General features: G+C 37.5%; 1 long non-coding RNA gene across 3 annotated transcripts in view; it reads right to left on the bottom strand.

Moving 5' to 3' along the window:
• Positions 1–4,794: 4,794 nt before the first annotated feature.
• LOC106992600 (uncharacterized) overlaps positions 4,795–19,494 on the bottom strand; it is a 103,986-nt gene continuing 89,286 nt past the window's right edge. The window contains exons 5-10 of one of the 3 annotated variants that reach the window (XR_013401873.1): positions 16,277–16,372; positions 16,096–16,165; positions 14,470–14,538; positions 12,191–12,571; positions 9,609–9,785; positions 4,795–6,904 (exon numbers count right to left, since the gene is read on the bottom strand). This is a non-coding gene — a long non-coding RNA (uncharacterized LOC106992600). The remainder of the gene's footprint in view (positions 6,905–9,608; positions 9,786–12,190; positions 12,572–14,469; positions 14,539–16,095; positions 16,166–16,276; positions 16,373–19,494) is intronic. The other 2 variants (XR_003721275.2, XR_013401872.1) reach the window with 2 other exon arrangements.

The following is a 19,494-nucleotide window of genomic DNA, read 5'->3' as shown; positions in this document are numbered from 1 at the left end:
TTCCCAATTGTCACATGTCTCCTTTCATGAAATATGGTGTAAATATGGTGTAAATATGGTGTAAATTTTGTAGTAAACAATACTACAAAACTGTAGTATTGACATAGTAAACAGAACATGAACCTCAGAATTGCCCAAATCTGAGTTCACTGACTTAATCAAGCACATACTATTAATATATAACCTTGGATAATTTATCAATTTAAACTGAAGAGCTTCATCTTCAACATTTCTAAATTATGGGTGTTATAAACAATAAATCAGGTTATTCCATTACATTTAATAACTAGCAACCCACACTGTGATAAGTGTCAGTAATGCAACACAACAGTAATATATAGGCAAAGCACCAACCAGAAATTAAGTATCTGTTGAATTTCTCTACTTTCCTTTTCCCCCAACCAATTCCTGAATAATTGTAGGGAGAAACAGGAACGTTTTAAGAAATCTTCTTCAACTAATATGAAATAGGATATCTGAAGACTCACCCTTCTATCTTCCTAGTCTACAGTTTGTTCCACAGCTATTTTTGTGACTAAGGATACCAAAATTAGACATTACTTTTACCTCTACATTTCAAGGCAGTTGTTAAGAACTATGATTAAACTACCAAAATAAAGAAACGTAGAGGAATAATGAACATTGACTACAAACTAAACTGATTGTCACATATTCTATCTGGTGATTTGAGAGGCTCCTTCTCATACACTATAATTCAATGAAAAAATAGCGTATACAAATGATTACTTAGTAAGAAAAATTCAAACTTAAAACGAGTTGTCAATGTGATGTGCCATGATAGAAATGAAAAATAAAATGTGTGCCAAGGGCTAGTGATGCATTTTTCCCTTTTTTTCTCTTTTAAAAAGTACCACAAAAGAGCAGTTTTTTTGGTTAAAAAATTAATCAAAATTGCTAAATCAGTGATGCTTTCAGAAGTTTCCTGTTTTTGACATCAGAGTCATATTATAATGCTCTATTTCCTGTTTCCTCGCCTAAATAGAATTTTGCTTCGGGCAATATTTTATCTGAACTTCTGTTTGTAGAAACCAGAGACATTTATTGAATTGTTTCTTGCTGGCTATTTGATCTTAACAAAGCATTTAAATGGTACTGATGCCCTGGCTTGAGCAACGGAGCATCCCAGACTTTCAGTTAATTGCACACAGCACACAAACAACTCATTTAAGTTACAGCTAAATGCAATTACAGGCCTCAGAGCTGATACATAGATCACTTCTTATTTAAAGCAATTCACCTTTGAATTGGTTAATTTTTAATTGTTTATAAAATAATAAGATGGGAAACAAAGTTGCTACCTAATATGTTAATTTCCCCAAATAAACACTTATTTAAAGGTTCATTTGTTAATCAAGTATCTGGAACTTGAAATACATTTTTATGAAAGGAAATAAATTTTAGGTGATTAGGTTTTTATCAAGAGCTGAAGTTTTTAATAATGAACAGGGAGAGATACTGTGGCAAAACAGTAATTGAATAAAACATAAATTCAATAAAATGATATGAAAAATCAATATTTCACATTTATCCTGAGTCAAATATAAAGAGAATTAAATTGAGGATGACGAAATGTGGTTTCTAATCATTGTTCCACCACTATTTGACCTTGAGCAAATTGCCTGGGGGCCATATTTGGTAGACAGATGAGGCTGTACACTTTCTTTTAAATACTTGAGAATTAGCTTAAGTGCTCTCATTTGGTAACTTGCTCAGTATTTCATAAATGCCAGGAAATTAACTCAAATCCTTCGATGAGCTGCATTTTCTGTATTTATTTGTATAAGTTCAACAAATATTTATTGAGGGTCTTCCATATGCTGGGTATGTGTCTTAGCAAAATAGTTTTAAAGTACATTATGAAAGATCTGATGCTCAATAGTATATCATCAGTGAATTGCAAATTAAAATCTAAATGAGATATCACTATATATCCACTGGATTGTCTAATATTTTAAAGTTGTCAGTATTAAATATTGAGAAAAATGTGGAGCAGCTGGAACATTCATACATTGCTAGTGGGAGATTAAGATGGTGCAGCACTTTGTAAAGCTAAACATATATTTACTATATTACCCAACAATACCACTAAGTATTTACCAAGAGAAAACAATTGTCTACACAAAGACTTGTAAACGAATGTTCACAGCAGCTTTATTCATCATAGCTAAAAACTGGAAACAACTCAAAAACATATAAGTAAATTGATGAGCAAATTGTGGTACATCAATTTAGTGGGATACCATCCAACAATGAAATAAATCAATGAATGGTAACACTGATTGACATGAATAATCTCAAAATCATTATCCTACATTAATGAAGCCAGACACAAATGAATATTTAGTATATTATTTTATTTGCATAAAAATTTATCACAGGAAAATCTAATCTATAATGGCAAAAAGTAGATTCATGGTTGTCTGAGCTAAGGGGTAGAGGAAGATTGATGGACTGCAAAGTGCAAAAGGGAACTCCTTGGGCGTGATGGAAATAGTCTATATCCTGATTAGCAAGATGGTTACATGCATGTATACCTTTTTCAAAACTCATAGAACATACACTTAAAATGTGCAGTGCTGGCTGGATGCGGTGGCTCACACCTGTAATCCCAGCACTATGGGAGGCCGAGGCAGGTGGATCACCTGAGGTCAGGAGTTCAAGACCAGCTTGGCCAACATGGTGAAATCCCATCTCTACAAAAATACAAAACTTAGCCAGGCGTTCTGGCAGGTGCCTGTAATCCCAGCTACTCAGCAGGCTGAGGCGGGAGAATCACTTGAACCCAGGAGGTGGAGGTTGCAGTGAGCAGAGATCGTGCCATTGCACTCAAGCCTGAGCAACAGAGAGAGACTCCGTCTCAAAAATAAATAAACAAACAAATAAATAAATAAATAAAATGTGCAGTGCTTCGGTTTTCTGAAGATTTCCAGGAGCTTCGGAGGGATTAAACAACCTTTGAGGTAATGACAGGAATTTGAGTTGAGAAACCACCAGGGATGTCAAAGGAATTTTCGGAACCCATGAAATCAATTCACAAGAGAAAGGGAACACTTTCATCTTTTAAGAAGTCTGCTTCTAGTAATACCAGTCATGTATGAACTTGAAAGAAAGGCTTTTCCCAGACTTTCAAATGCCAGAGCTGCCAAAATCTGAGTTTGGCAAAAATGAGGAGGACAGGGGGTCAAGAAAGAGATGCGAAGCCAACCAGCCTTCCCACTGCCCTCTCAGAGCACAGGTTCCCACCTGCTTCTCTGCAAAGACTTAATTACTAAATTGAGACCCTCTGACTCTATTGCATAGTGGTTATGGGGCCTGTTGGAAATGTCATTCAGTAGCAGGAAAATGTTTCTCCATTGAATACATTTTAAAGGGAAAAGTAAGAGAGAAAAATAAAGTAGTGTCTTAATTACACTATGTTTGCTATGCTAGTACCACTTCCAGACAAACAAGTAACACCACCAATCACCCTCACTCTCCTCCTCTCTGGTTCCAATCGGATTGCCTAAAAAAAAAAAAAAAATCTTGATGCTTCCACCATCTCAGTCAATCAATTTCATAAAACTGCAGATGCTGGTGCTTCTTGCTTTGAAGGATATATGTGGGGAGGGGGAGATGTTACAAATTAAAATGGTGAGGAAGGAGTTTTCAGAAGAGAAAATAGAAACTGTGCACATGTGAATACATAAGTAGCGGTTAATAGTGTTGAGAAGCATCAGCCTTTCCTTGTACCACTGAGCACAGTGATAAGGATCTAAATCTCCTGACGTGAAATAGTAAAGACTCAATACCACTCCATCCAAAATGGAATCCTGTCTCTGGGAAGAAAGAAGAAGAAAGGATAGATTGAGGAAATTGATAGATGGAAGGGGTGAAAAAGGAAGCTAGCAAAGAAAGAAAAATTAATTCCTGGATTTCCATCTCAGAGAGATTATATTTGGGCTAGCTGGTGACATGATGAAAAAGTTTTTAAATGTTTGCACCATTTTCTGGACCCCAAATGCCACTCTCCAGAGATACTGTGTAGCCCAATTGACTAACCCAGAAGATCTGAGCTCTTCACAATATTGATCCGGGAACCCGGACTTCCTGTTTCGTGAAGGACCAGAACATGGTATCATGCATATGTATTATTAACCCTTTAATTACTAAAGACCATGTTTCTTGTGCATATTTTTATTATCACTGAAATCACTGAAGGAGTTGGCTCCTTTGAATCTTATCAGCTGACACATCCCACAAAAAAATGTCAGTAACTTACCAGAAAGGTAACTAGAGATAATTTGAACCAAGACAGAACCTATAACAAATGAATAATGGAACAGTAATAATTCCAGAGTTTGTTGTGGAATAGAAAATCATTTCAAAAGAAATTTCTAAGAGGAAAATATTTCTTCTAACTAGGGCATAGAAAAATATACAAATGAAAAGTTTTTTCCCTCTAACTGAATCTAAAAGGAGTTATGGTGCCTTGATAGCTGCTGGCTATTTAAGCTAAAGGGAACAGTGTATATGGTTTATTTTCACTCTCCTTCAGCATTTAAATTCTGTGTGAGTGTGTGTATGTGCACATATGCGTGTATGCGTTAGATTCCTCTTATTTTCCCCAAAAGGCACCAAGTGGTAAAATATACAGGCTTTTCAGTAGGACACGCCACCTGATTCTTACAACACACACACACACACACACACACACACACACACTCCACACTGTCTTCTTATGGTTTAGTTTGGATTTTGCTACTTTTAAACATGTCCAATCTTTCAGTCTGTAGCTTCTTTCCTTTAGATAATTTACATTTTATTTGCAATATGTTTTACATTATTTAATCACCATTTTTTAAGTCATTGTAGTAGGGACATTTAAGGCCAGGTCAACCTCATGCATAAAAAGATTCAGAAAGGGATTTGCTGTCCTGTGCTTCCCACCACATCTGGGTCAGGCCCCTGTGAAGCAAGGTCATGGGAAGCAAGTTCATGGGAATGTGGCTGCCGTCTGAGCTGTTCCTTTTCTAGCCCTTAGGGACATGAAGGTCCTTTTGGACACTGAGTTGAAGAAGGTAGTAGTATTTATAACATATCTAAATGGATTCATATCATTCTTACCCACACTATTTTAAAACTTCTTTTAAAAGTCAGGCTGAGTTCCTATGGCAAGTGGTCACTCTGTTCATACTGACATTTTTTAGAAAATACGTTAGGGTCTCATGTTAGTAAGAAATAGATTGCAAGAACTTTGAGAAAGGAAGACAGCTAAGGAAGGGGTAAAAGAAAGATGAACTGAAATAAAAAACAAACATTTTCTGTAAATTTTTTTAAAAGATAGAGATACCAAGAAATCAAGGGGGAAACATGCCTTGTTGCATTCTTGCTTTCACTTCATTTTCTCACATGGCCGATATAGAGAAACTAACCACCAATAAGAAGGAAGCCACTTACTATGACATATTATTTTTAACTCATGAAACATTCATAGTGCTTCATATCTCAAAAACATATTTTACATCTTTGCAAATTGAGCACCTTTGCTACTGTTTGTCTAGCAATAGGCCCATGGCACCCCCAAAGTTAACAGAAGGAAAGTATGTAATAAAAGACAATATTATAAACTAAAAAGTAATGAGAAATGATAATAAAACTAATCAGAATCTACCTTTATTTGGTTCCAAACACTCCTTTCTCCTTACTATTTTATGATACATGTTTCTTATTCTCCATATCAGGAATCGACATATTCTTCCTGAAATGGTTAGGCTTTGTGTCCCCACCAAAATCTCATCTTGAATTGTAATCCTCATAATCCTCACGTGTCATGGGAGGGACCTGGTGGGAAGTGATTGAATAAGGGGGTGGTTCCCCCATGCTGTTCTCATGATAGTGAGTGAGTTCTTACGAGATCTGATAGTTTTATAAGTGTCTGGCATTTCCTCTGCTGGCACTCATTCTCTCTCCTGCTGCCCTGTAAAGAGGTGCCTTCTGCCATGACTGTAAGTTTCCTGAGGCCTCCCCACCCATGTGGAACTGTGAGTCAATTAAATCTCTTTTTTTAATAAATTACCCAGTCTTGGGTAATTTCATAGCAGCATGAGAATGGACTAATACAGTCCCCTTATCTCATTTTTAATGATAAGGTCGAATTCTAATCCTACTAGTGAGAGACAGGACTAGCTGGATTTCCTAGGCTGACTAAGAATTCCTAAGCCTAGCTGGGGAAGGTGACCACACCCACCTTCAAACATGGGGCTTATAACTCAGCTCACACCTGACCCATCAGGTAGTAAAGAGAGCTCACTAAAATATCAGTTAGGCCAAAAGCAGGAGGTAAGGAAATAGTCAAATCATCTATCACCTAAGAGCACAGGGGGAGGGACATGGTCAGGATATAAACCCAGGCATTTGAGCTGGATCAGGCAACCCCCTTTGGGTCCCCTCCCATTGTATGGGAGCTCTGTTTTCACTCTATTAAATCTTGCAACTGCACACTCTTCTGCTCTGTGTTTGTTTTGGCTGGAGCTCAGCTTTCACTCGCCATCCACCACTGCTGATCGCCGCTGTTGCAGACCTGCTGCTGACTTCCACCCCTCCGGATCCGGCAGGGTATCTGCTGCACTTCTGATCCAGAGAGGCGCCCAGTGCCACTCCTGATCAGGCTAGAGGCTTGCCATTGTTCCTGCATGGCTAAGTGCCCTGGTTCATCCTAGTCGCCGAATAACTAGTCGCTGGGTTCCACGGTTCTCTTCCGTGACCCATGGCTTCTCATAGAGCTTTAGCACTCACCGCATGGCCCAAGGTTCCATTCTTTGGAATCTGTGAGGCCAAGAACCCCAGGTCAGAGAACAAAAAGCTTGCTGCCATGTTGGGAGCAGCCGCCACCATCTTGGGAGACCTGAAAACAAAGACCCACCAATACCACTAGCATCATGGAATTGAGGAATTACAAGTGGTAGAGGAATTTTAATGCCATCTAGTATTTCCATGTATATGAACCACACTGCAGGCCACTGCTCAAACCCACCTTCAGCTCAAGCTGTTTTCTTCATTCCACTCCCCTTGCTTTGTAGGGAAGTCACTGTAGCTGGCACAATGGCCAATTGACTGGATGAGAGATTGGTAACTAGCCCAAGAAGAGCTCATCCCTAAGCTGTGTTAAAATAATTAATTGGGAAACCATCAAACTGAGGTGACTCTAGCCCCCTGAGTTCATCACATATGAACTCAAACCCAGCTCAGAGGGAATGGTCAGGGCCTAGGAAAATGGAACTTAATCTTAACCAATCAGAAACTGCCAACTAACCTCTAACTAGGGACTTTAAGGCTACTTTAGCCAATCAAATATTTTCTTTGTCTTGCTTCCGAGAACACCTGATAAAACTTTTTCCCTTATTCCCCTTCAGTGGAGCCCAACCTGGTTGTGCTTTGGCACTGTCAATTCATGAATCACTGTCTGCTCAAATAAACTCTTTAAAATGTTAATGTGCTTAAGTTTATCTTTTAACAGCTGGCAGCCTCCTAGGAGGAGGTGTGGTTCAACAAGCTGTGCTCAATGGAGGCAAAGGTATGTAGCTAAGCCTGTCAGACTCACTTGCTCTGGAATTTTCCCCAGAGAACTCAGTGACTAACCAGTCAGTTGCAAGAGAATAATGAAGTAGACCTACAGAAAAAAAAGCTAAGATTCCATGAGAAAAAGATCATGCTGGCCATGATAGACAGAGAAAAGAAAAATCTAGGGATACCTGGAATCTTGACAAATTTTCTAGTCCTAGATTCATTACAAAAATTGTTCTAATCACCACTTTCCCCACTCCTAAAGAAGCGCAAGTAGGTTTCTGTTTACTCACAAGCAAAGAAGAACACCTAGCACCCTTTCTATCCTTCATCATCCCCTACAACGTCCTTGCCCAGTGGTCATGCTCAGGTTTAAATACCTCTAGTAACAATTTACCACTCAATTTATCCCAGGACAACTCTAAGTAATTAGGTTATAAAGCCATTGGTAATATTGAGTGAGCCTCTCAACCTCTGAATCTTTATTCTCTGGCTAGTTAAAGCACTGTGAGACTCAGTATCCTCTCATTATTCTGATCCCTCTCAATTGTAAATGTCCCAGTTTATCTGTAACTTTCCTCAAATTGTGGTTTCCAGAGCTGAAAACAATAATCCATGTGTGGTGTGACCAATACAGATGGTCTGGATTATCATTATTCTTGCTCTGTGTAATTATTACAAGTACTTTACCTGACTGTGTTAGACTTTTTTCTCAGCCCCATTAAATTTTTGCATTATTTAAACGTCTTGTTAATTAAAAATAGTATTACAAATGAGTTGGAGATAACCCACACGTTCTTACCTTGCACATATACAGTTGGTTGTTCAGATTCAAGATCAGGATGCTATATTTGTAAGTTAAATTTCATTTTTGCTAGGCTAAATTTTATGTTTCCAGCCTTCCATCAAGTACTACTGACCACCCACACCTCACCCTCCTATAATTATCAATTCCTCTAAATTGCTCCAATAAATATATCTATTTCACTCATTTGGGACATCTCTTATACTACCTAATCAAGTTAGTCATCTTGTGATGAAGGTTGGTTCCAAACTATAGAGCATACATACATACCTTGTTTTCAGAACCTATAGAATGCCACACACACAATCTTTATTGGTAATTAGTAATGATCAAAAGTGGGAAACGTAGACATATTCAATAGATCCTACATTGTTTTTCTAATCAGAGCGTGTGAGCTTTCAGATATGTTACTGGGGCAATGTCAGCACTGGGGCTGATTTGTGGAACCTAGTACATCCTTTCCCCTCCTTATAGAGGATGAGTAGATAATCCTTTTGAAATGTGAGTGGATAACGTGCAACTTCAGTTGCTAGTCTTTTGGGTGTCCTTAGTATCTTTTTAATACATTTCTACTAAACACTTCTAAGACAGACAGTGTCTGTCACAGGCAGTTGAGAAGGGCCATTTGGTTTGAGCTTTCAATGTTTGAAAAGCTTCAGATTTATGATGTTATACCCATGAAACCACTTTTGCAAAAACTGTATCAGTAAGAAAATACTGGCAGTGGGGGAGATCCGATCTAGCCACCCAGTTTTGCCTTTACCCTTCAAGCTGTCCTTAATTATTCCTGGACTTGGGTGAAGCTAACTTTGGGAAACATTTAGTTTACAGTTTAAGTGATAGTAGTCCTTCCCATAAACTCAACTGCCTTTGTAAAGCAAAGGAAAGACCACCAGACTAAGAGAACAGAGGAGCCTGAATTCTGCTAAGGTGCACACATAAAGGATTGCCAGCCATTATTCTGGAGATTACAAAATATGCAACTTCCCCAATTACTCCTGCAGATAGCATCACTATTTTAGAACCTATGATTGGCCTTTTGAGATATCTTTTAAGGGTTTTTTCATGTTTCATAACCAAAGGCCCCACCTAAACCCACCAAACACTAGCTTCTGTGGCCCCACCCAGAAGCAAGTCAAGTGCACAGGAAGACCATTTCCACACCCCTATGATTGCACCCTCAGCCAATCAGCAGCAAGCACCCATTGCCTCGCGACCCCCACCCTTTCCCCAAAACTACCTTTGAAAAACTCCAGCCATAAAATTCTTGAAGAGATTGATTTGAATAATAACTCCATCTCCCACATAGCAATGGCTGGCCTCATGTCAATTAAACTCTTTCTTTGCTGAAATGCCATGGTCTCTGAATTGATTTTGTTTGTATAGCAGGCAGGAAGAACCCACTGGGCAGTTACACCTAGGGCAGCATAGATACACTAAAATTAAAACATGTCACTCTTAATCTTAAACTTATGACATATTATAACACCACCCCATTTTAAGCATTATAAATAAATATATTTTAACACATCCTTTCATTATTGTATGAATAACAGTAATATTACACTACGTTTGGGTTTAAAAACAAAGTGTTAATTTGTCAAATGGTTAGAAATGTATCACAATTTTGTGTCACTCTTTTCTAAAATGTATTTTTCAAAATATTCTGCTTGCATTAGTAAGTGGAGATGAGCCAGGCTTTTCTCAGTCTCTTAGAAGCCCTAGAGGCAAATGAACATCATAATTTCATTACTTAAATATTCTCCTGATGGTCCTTATTGCTGTCCACATGAAATTTACTGACACTTAACAACAAGGCTTTTTAGTTGCTAATTCCTGTTTGGATTGTTTCTTCCATTTGGAACATTTTTAATGAGCAGCAGTGACTGTGTGAATCACTATGCTAGGTTCAGTGGGAAAAAAAATCTTCATCAACAGCAACATAAATGTGATCCTTTCCCACAATAAGCTTACCATTCCCACAGATATGACCATACTTAGCTACAGCATGCAATAAAGGATTGAGTGCTGTATTTTAGAAGTAAACAAAATTACCCAAGATCAGAAAGAAAGAGACTTAAGTCAGATTCAGAGATTTGGGGAAAGTTTGCCAACCTCATATTTCCACACTATGGGCAATATTGGCTCTGGCCACAAAGTCTTTTTGGTCCCTTTGCTCCCACTTCCTGATTTTAGCACCACTGCCCTTCTTTGTGGTGAAGAGTATTTCCGGCAAACATCATGTATAAGGCACTGCTGTAGCTGGGAAAGGATACACAGTCACAGTCATCCCTAATACTTCTACTGCCAAGGTTCCACCCCACTCTGTGCCCCAGGTTGCATGTTCTTTAGTTGTCACTGTCAAGTGTACTATCTTGCCAGAATCTGGTCTTCCCGGCCAACCTATCCAAAGGGTATACAATATCCTTTCTCCAGGCCAAATTGAACTGATACAGGGATGACATAATGCAAATGGAACTTCAATAAAACAAAAGAAGAAAAAAGATCAAAATCGGTAAATGAGCTCTTACTTATTCTAGTGTAACCTTCATAGATCACATTGATTAAAAGATACTAAACGATACCCAGCCCCCAATTTTGGTTCTTCTACCTTGTCACTTTGGGTGTGTTTTGGGCATATTTATTAGTGAGTGATAAAAGCTGATACTATTTGAAGATAATCACAGTTTGCTTACCTACTGTCTTGTATCATGTTATTCATATTATAGCTGGCATGAAGATGTTACAGAAAAGCAGTACCAATCCAGACCCCAAGAGTTATTGGATCTTGTGCAAGAAAGAATTCAGGGTGAGCCCATAGAGTAAAGAGAAAGCAAGTTGATTAAGAAAGTAAAGGAGTAAAAGAATGGCTACTCCTTAGAGCAGCCCTGAGGGCTGCTAATTGCCCATTTTTATGGTTATTTTTTGATGATATGCTAAACAATGTGTGGATTATTCATGCCTCCCCTTTTTAGACCATATAGGGTAACTTCCCAATGTTGCCATGGTATCTGTAAACTGTCAGGGCGCTGGTGGGAGTGTAGCAGTGAGGACAACCAGAGGTCACTCTCATGGCCATCTTTGTTTTAGTGAGTTTTGGCTGGCTTCTTTAATGCAACCTGTTTTATCAGTGAGGTCGTTATGATCTGTATCTTGTGCCAACCTCCTATTTCATCCTGTGACTTAGAATGCCTTTACTCTCTGGGAATGCAGCCCAGTAGGTCTCAGCCTCATTTTGCTCAGCCCCTATTAAAGATGGAGTTACTCTGGTTCAAACGCCTCTGACAAAATGACTAAGCTGTAACAGTCACCTCCTCCAGCTTCTGGAGCCAGGAAATGGTACATGATCTCACAAAGAAAATATTCTGAGCTGAAAAAAAGAAGGATCAAATTTCAGCTTGGATTTCCAGTAGAAATACTTTTTTCCACACAGACTTTAAAATTATATTCTCTATCACATATGCAGAGAATACAGGCAGTAAAGTGAAAGATGCTGAGAGTACACTCAAGTCAGTCAGAGCTTCAGTTTTGCTGGGTCAGTCCTCAAGTTAATGATCAAAGACTAAGAATTCTCTGTAGGTCCCAAAGTAAACCTTTGACGGTTAAGGTTATATGGATGAGACACTTAAGGATATATGGATGAGACCAACAACAGAGGATACAGAGAAGGATCCATACCACATTGGAGAGAGAGAGTATTATTCTAGATATGTTATCCAAGGTTTCTTAGCAGTTCATTAATGAGACTAAACTAAAAAAACCAGAATCCAATGATTTATAGCTTATTATATTTGCATGTAATTGTAAACCATATATACTTACCAATACAACATTTAATGAAGCACAAGGAACTCTCCTATTACTTCCATAAGAAATTCAGCTAAAGAACTTCTTTAGGTCCTGTTCTAGAGAAACATCTAGACGGAATGAAACCTTTTTGACTATTAGATCAGTCTTGGTACCCAGCGGAGGTGTATTAATCCAGGTCAGATTTGTCCGTAAATGACAGAATGCCCCAAGTAACAGCTATTTAGGCAAAACTGAAGTTTACTGCTTTCTCATATCACCATGAACACCCAGATCTGGAATATCTACCAGGGACCCAGACTCCCTCTGTCGTATTACTCAGGCATCTTCGACATGAAGTTTCCAACAGGTGGTTGCTTCAGAGAAAAACTCCAGCTTCAGCCATCTTCATTCATTCTGGCCAGTGAGAAGGAGCAAAAGAAAGGTAAGGCATTATTTTCCTTCTCATTAAGGACTTACAGTCCACCTGCATCTTCTTGGTCAAACTTAGCTGTATGACCACAACCAGTTACAAGTAAGGATGTACATTTCAGTTCTCTTTCCAGGTAGCCACAGTCAAGACCAAAATCAGAGTCTCTCTCAGGGTGGAGGAAGGAAAAATAAATGTTTAAAGCCAAATAGCAGTTTCTCTTGCAGTGACCAAAATTCCCTCTATCTTATATGATTTTGGCCTAACAAAGTGTTTTTCTGTTTGGATATATCAGCAGAAAACATCAATGAGAGCTTATTATGGGCCAAGCAAGTAACTAAATACTTTAAAAATAGTATTATGGATTAAATTGTGTCTCCCTGAAAAGGTATGTTGAAGTCCTAACCCCTACTACCTCAGAATGTGACCTTCTATGGAAACAGAGGTAGGTGCAGGTGTAGTCAAGTTAAGGTGAGGCCATTAGGGTAGGCCCTAATATGATAGGTATCCTAATTAAAAAAATGGAGAGGATAATTTGAACTCAGATGCAGAGTTGTAGTGTTGCATCTGCAAGCCAACCACAAGAAGCTAGCAAGGATTCTCCCCTGTAGGTTTCAGAGGGAGCATGGCTCTGCTGATGCCTTGATTTGGGACTCCTAGCCTTCAGAACTGTGAGACAATAAATTTCAGTTGTTTTAAGTCACCCAGTTTATGATACTTTATTACAGCAGCTTTAGGAAACTAACAGAAGTCTAGGTCATCTCCAAAATTACTAGGTAGAAGAAATAAGTTCTACTGTTCTATCACGCTGTGGGGTGGCTATAGGTAACAATTTATTATCTATGTTCAAAAAGATAGAAGGGAGGATTTTGAATGCTCATAACACAAATAAATGATAAATGAGGTGATGGATATCCTAATTATTCTGATGTGATCATTAAACATTGTATACATGTATCAAATATCACTCTGCCCCTCATAAATATGTACAATTATTATGAATAATTTAAAAAATAGGTTATCTCATTTAATTCCTACAACTACTGCTTTGAGAGAGGTGGTCTTAGTTTTCCCTTTTTACAAATAAGTACATTAAGGCTCAAAGAATACAGCAACTTGCCAAGATCTCTTAAACTTTGATTCAGACCCAGTTTTTTTTCTGATTCCAGAGCCTGAGCTCCCAATACACTATACTAACTAAATAACTCAAAGCACATGTCTTTAAAATCTGCATCCTTTCTCAACTTGAATACCACAAGAGATAAATGTGAAGTGTTAAGTACATATTAGGTGAGATTAGTACCCCATAGTTCCCACAACCTACCCCATAGGTCCCCCCATCCTACCCCATAGGTACCATGATATTGTAACCTATCATCCAAACAGGGACACTTCTGAGAATGACAAAGATGCTTGATATAGTTTGGATGTATTTCCCCACCCAAATTTCATATTGAAATGTAATCCCCGTGTTGCAGGTGGTGCCTGGTGGGAGGTGATTGGATCATGGGGGCAGATATCTCATGAATGGTTTAGCACCATTCCCCATGGTACTGTCCTAGCCACAGAGAGTTCTCTTGAGGTCTGGTTGTTTAAAAGTGTATAGCAATTCTCTAGCTCTCTTGCTCCTGCTTTGCCTTCTGCCATGACCTTAAGCTTCCAGAGTCCTCCCCAGAAGCAGATACCAGTGTTATGCTTCCTGTACCTCCTGCAGAACCATGAGCCAATTAACCTCTTTTCTTTATAAATTACCCAGTCTCCGGTATTTCTTTATAGCAATGCAAGAATGGATTAATACAATGCTACTTATGATTACATTGGGACAGGAAGCCTAAATGAAAACTATCTTGGGCAAACCAGGGCTTACTCACACAGTAATACTTACCTTATTGCTCAGTGCCCCATCCACACTGACTCCTAACCAGAAATGTCACTGTAGCAGACTTGCAGAATTCTAATAATTACAGTTAGAAAACATGAAAATACCTTAATTAAGCAATAATAATAATATGGTACCACACAAATAAGGTATTATTTCATGAGTAATATATAGAACACATAAATTACAAAAATGATGTTTAAGGTGATTAATCCTAAAAAAGATATATTTTGATTATTTAGCTGAACATATTGGAGAAGACTTTCCGACAAAGATTGAGAACTCCTACCTGTGGAAAATTTAAAAAGACAGAAGGTAAGGTCTATCTTGTTTGAAACGCTACATATTGGTGCTCTGTTTGTTACAGCAATGAGGCCAATAACCCAATACTGTAAGAATGTCAAGCATCCGGTTTTTCACAGAAGAACAAAAGCACTCCTCTTACAGACTCATTTCTAGGGTTGAGGAAAAAGTCACTCTTTCCTAGAGATATGGATTGAAAGTCATTGTCTCTAGTCTCATCCAAATTTGGACTTTAATAATATCAGAAAGGAGTCAGATTAGACATCAGGAAGAGCTTTCTAAACTCTTATGTCTGCCAAGCTAGAGCCTTCTTTTATTATTTCTAAGAGAGCTAGGTACCCTTGGAAGTCACTTCGCCTGGACTGTAACCAAATAATAATGAAACATAATAATTCTACAAAGGCTTAGTATATGATCTACATAATTGTATAATTTGATAAAAAGCTCAAATTAGGACTCTCTATATTTGTGAAAGTCCAGTTCCCACAGCCTCTGTCTGGGGCTAAGACAGACTCAATAAAACTATTTTTGTGCATGTGAATATGCACTTCAACAAACTAAATACTGTATAATCTGACTAAACTGTAGGGTTCTAAAATGTTAACTCTGCTTACCTCTGCATGGGAGGATTGCCAGTGATTTTATGTGTCTGTCTCTTTCTTTGTTGAGTTTTCTCATTGAGAATATAATATTTTGAAATTATATTAAATATTTATGAAATTAAGAAAAATTTCTTTTAAAAAGATCATCAAAAATATGTATAGAATGAGCCTATATCAGTTATCTATTGGTGTATAACAAACAATGCCAAAACCTAGTGGCCTAAAAAAACAAATTATCTCATATTTTTGTTGGCCCCGTCTTTGGAAGCAGTTTGGTTAAGGGGTCCTTGCTAGGGTCTTTTTTGTTTTGAGACAGAGTCTCACTCTGTCACCCAGGGTGGAGTACAGTGGCACGATCTCGGCTCACTGCAACCTCTGCCTCTGGGTTCAGGTGATTCTCCTGTCTCAGCCTCCCAAGTAGCTGGGACTACAGGCATATGCCACCACACCCAGCTAATTTTTGTATTTTCAGTAGAGATGGGTATCACCATGTTGGCCAGGCTAATCTTGAACTCCTGACCTCAGCTGACCCGCCCGCCTCAGCCTCTCGAAGTGCTGGGATTACAGGCATAAGCCACCACACCTGGCTATTGCTAAGGTCTTTTATGAGGTTGCAGTTAGGATGCTGGCAGGGGCTGCAGTCATATGAAAACTTGATTGGGGCTGGAGGATCCCCTTTTAGTATATCTCACTCGCTTGGTATTGGCAAGAGGCTTTACTTCCTCACCATGTGAGCCTCGCTCCATAGGTGGTTTGAATTTCCCCATGACATAGCTGTTGGTTTCTCCCAGAGTGGTCTGAATGAGAACAAGGCAGAATTCACAATGACTTTCATGACTTAGTAACAGAATGTACACACATCACTTCTGTCATATGCTATTCATTAGAAGCAAGTCAGTAAGTCATACCTGCACTCAAAGGAAAGGGAATTAAGCTCCACTTCTTGAAGAGAGGATGTCAGAGAATTTGTGGATATATTTTAAGACCACCACGGAGCCTATCATCTACAAAAAGAAAAAAAGAACAACACATACATACAGAGACACATATAATATTAGGCTGGTGCAAAATATTAGGTTTTGTCATTACTGTAATGGCAAAAACGGCAATTATTTTGTACCAACCTGATATACTGAAAAAAATCTTTAAAATAAAGTTATCACTGGGAGTGGAAATAACTGAACATTTAAAATTTATCCTTTTCATTTTATTTCTACTTTTTAAAGAACAAAGATTTTTCTTTTGTAACTAAACAGAAAGGAAAGGTTTTGACAGAGATTTGTGGTCAATGTAGTGGTGAAAATAATTGTATTAATCAATAGATCAACTTGGTCAGATTCGATATCTTTAGAATATTTATTTTTTCTGATTCATGAATAAGGTGTATCTCTCAATTTATTTAGGCCTTCTGTAATGTACCTTGATTGTTATCTTTTTTTTTGAAGAGACTGTGTACATTTTTCTCTTTGGTTGGATTTATTTCTTAGTATTAGATATTCTCTGACACTATTATATACTTTTTAATTACAATATCTAGTTGTTTGCTGTTGCAGTAGAGAAATTAATATATTTTTAGTCTAATCTTATGCTAATAAGCTCTCTATATTCTCTATTTCTAATTTTTTTCCCTTAGATTATTTTGGATTTTTCTATACAAACAATTTTATCATGTAAAAATGATGACAGTTTTAATTTTAGCTTTCCAATTCTCATACCTCTGATTTCTCTTTTATTTCTTACTACTTTAGACTAGGAACTCCAACATCAAGTTAAATAAAAGTCACAAACATTGATTTTTTTCACTTCTGATTAAATAGGAATGCTTCCAAAATTTCCTTGTAATGAAAATATTTTCCTATAGTTTATCACTATCAGGAAGTTGTATTATATTTTTGATTTACAAAGTTTTTTTAAATCAATAATTCAACATTATCAAGTGTTTTTCCTGAATATAGTGAAATAATAACATGGTTTTTTCTTACCTGTTAATGTTGGAAATTATATTTATGAACTTTTTTGTTAATTAAGCCATCCTTTCATAGTTGGGCTATATTCAACTTTTTTATGATATTGTTAACTTTTTGTGAACAGATAGGTTCAACTTGCTAATAGTTTGCTTGGAATTTCTGCATCTATTCTTTTGAGTAAAATAGGGTTATAATTTTTGCTTCTCAATGCACTTGTATCAGGATTAAGATTACTAATATTAAAACTGTAACTTCACAGAATTAGAAAAAAATTTAAAAGAGAGAAGCTGGGAAAAGATACGTATAAAACATATAAATGACACAGGGTTGCCACCCCAAATATATAAATTATGCTTACAAATCAATAGAAAAAATTTACAACCAAAAGCAAATGGGGAAAAAAAAAAAAAGAAATTCACAAAAAGAACAATGGAAATATTTAACTAGTATGTAAAATATCTTCCATCTCAATGTAAATTAGGATAATACAAATTTATACAATAATTATACACCACTTAAAAATCCAGCAGAACAATGAAACTTAAAAAATAGATTAAGTAAATCCTGGTGTTGCAGACAATGTAGAAAAACAAGAATTTCAACTCTGTTGGTAGAAGTGAAATTCATGTTATCAATTTGCAAAGCAATTTAAAAATATTTAATGAAGGCCAGGCACAGTGGCTCACACCTGTAATCTCAACACTTTGGGAGGCTGAGGAGGGTGGATCACCTGAGATCAGGAGTTCAAGACCAGCCTGGCTAACATGGTGAAACCCCATCTCTACTAAAAATACAAAAACTTAGCTGAGCGTGGTGTGGGCACCTATATTCCCAGCTACTCCTGAGGCTGAAGCAAGATAATCACTTGAACCCGGGAGGCGGAGGTTGCAGTGACCAGAGGTCACACCATTGCTCTCCAGCCTGGGCAACAAAACTGAAACTCCGTCTGAAAAAGAAAAAAAAAAACTAACGAAGATGAAAGTGCGCATGACCTACTATATAACACTTCTACATCTAGAGAAACTGTCACTTTTATGCTCCGTAAGAGTGTAAAATGAGAAACAACCTTACTATCTTTCAGTAGGGGGAAGGCTGACTTAACTGTTAGATATAATGAAAAAAAAAAGCGTATCTGCATATATCTACATCATATATGCTGAAAATAAAAATGCCAGTGGAAAAATAACATGTACAATATGGTACCATCTTCGTAAATGTTGAAAACACAAAAGCCAATGTTATATATTGTTTATGGCTATAAATGAACAGATTAAAATAGAAAGCATGAATAGCAAAGATAACACTAACTTGATGAACCGATGACTCCAGGGCTGAAGGTCTAGGGAAAGGAATGGAGAAGGTCAAGGGGGTTCCTATTGTGACATTATGTTTACTTTTACAATTTGAAGAAAATATGACAGCATGTTAACATTTGTTAATTTGATGGCAGAGTGTATATAAAGTTTATAAGTCTTTCGTTTTCCCACGGTTTTAATTTTTTTTCATAATTATAAGTAAATATGTATGAAACAGAACCTCTTTAATTAGGTACAGTTGGCCTCCACATCCCCAGTTCTGCATCCATGCCTTAAACCAATCCCAGATCAAAAATGTAGTTAGGGCTAGGATGGGTGTGTCTATACTGAACACATAGGGACTTTTTTTCTTATTTCCTAGACAATACAGTATAACAACTAGTTAAATGGCATTTACATTGTATTAGGTATCATAAATAATCTAGAGATGATTTAAAGTATGCTGGAGAATGTGCCTGGGTTACATGTAAATACTATGCCGTTTAGTATCAAGGACCTGAGCATTCCTGGATTTTCGTATCTGCAGGGGTTCCAGAACCAATCCCCTGTGGATATCAAGGGAAGGCAGAATTTGGTAAGTATGATGGCATATCACCCCTCTTACTGCCCCTGAAGCTGTTGTCTTATGCATTCTGTCTCTGATATTGAATACTCTCTGGACTTGTTGCTTCATCTGTAATGTATAGGTGGTCACTGAAGATTCCTTCTAGCTCAGACACTGTAGGTGCCATCCCTTTTCCAAACCCTTGTACTCCTCTTTCCCTCTTCAAGGTTCATTACCTGAATCCATTAACAATCCACCTTCATTTTCTCTATGGCTCCTTTTTCTAAAAAGTTACCAGA

This window comes from Macaca mulatta, chromosome 12, assembly GCF_049350105.2.
Source record: "Macaca mulatta isolate MMU2019108-1 chromosome 12, T2T-MMU8v2.0, whole genome shotgun sequence".
Taxonomy (NCBI): domain Eukaryota; kingdom Metazoa; phylum Chordata; class Mammalia; order Primates; family Cercopithecidae; genus Macaca; species Macaca mulatta.
This window is presented reverse-complemented; position numbering and strand designations above follow the sequence as displayed.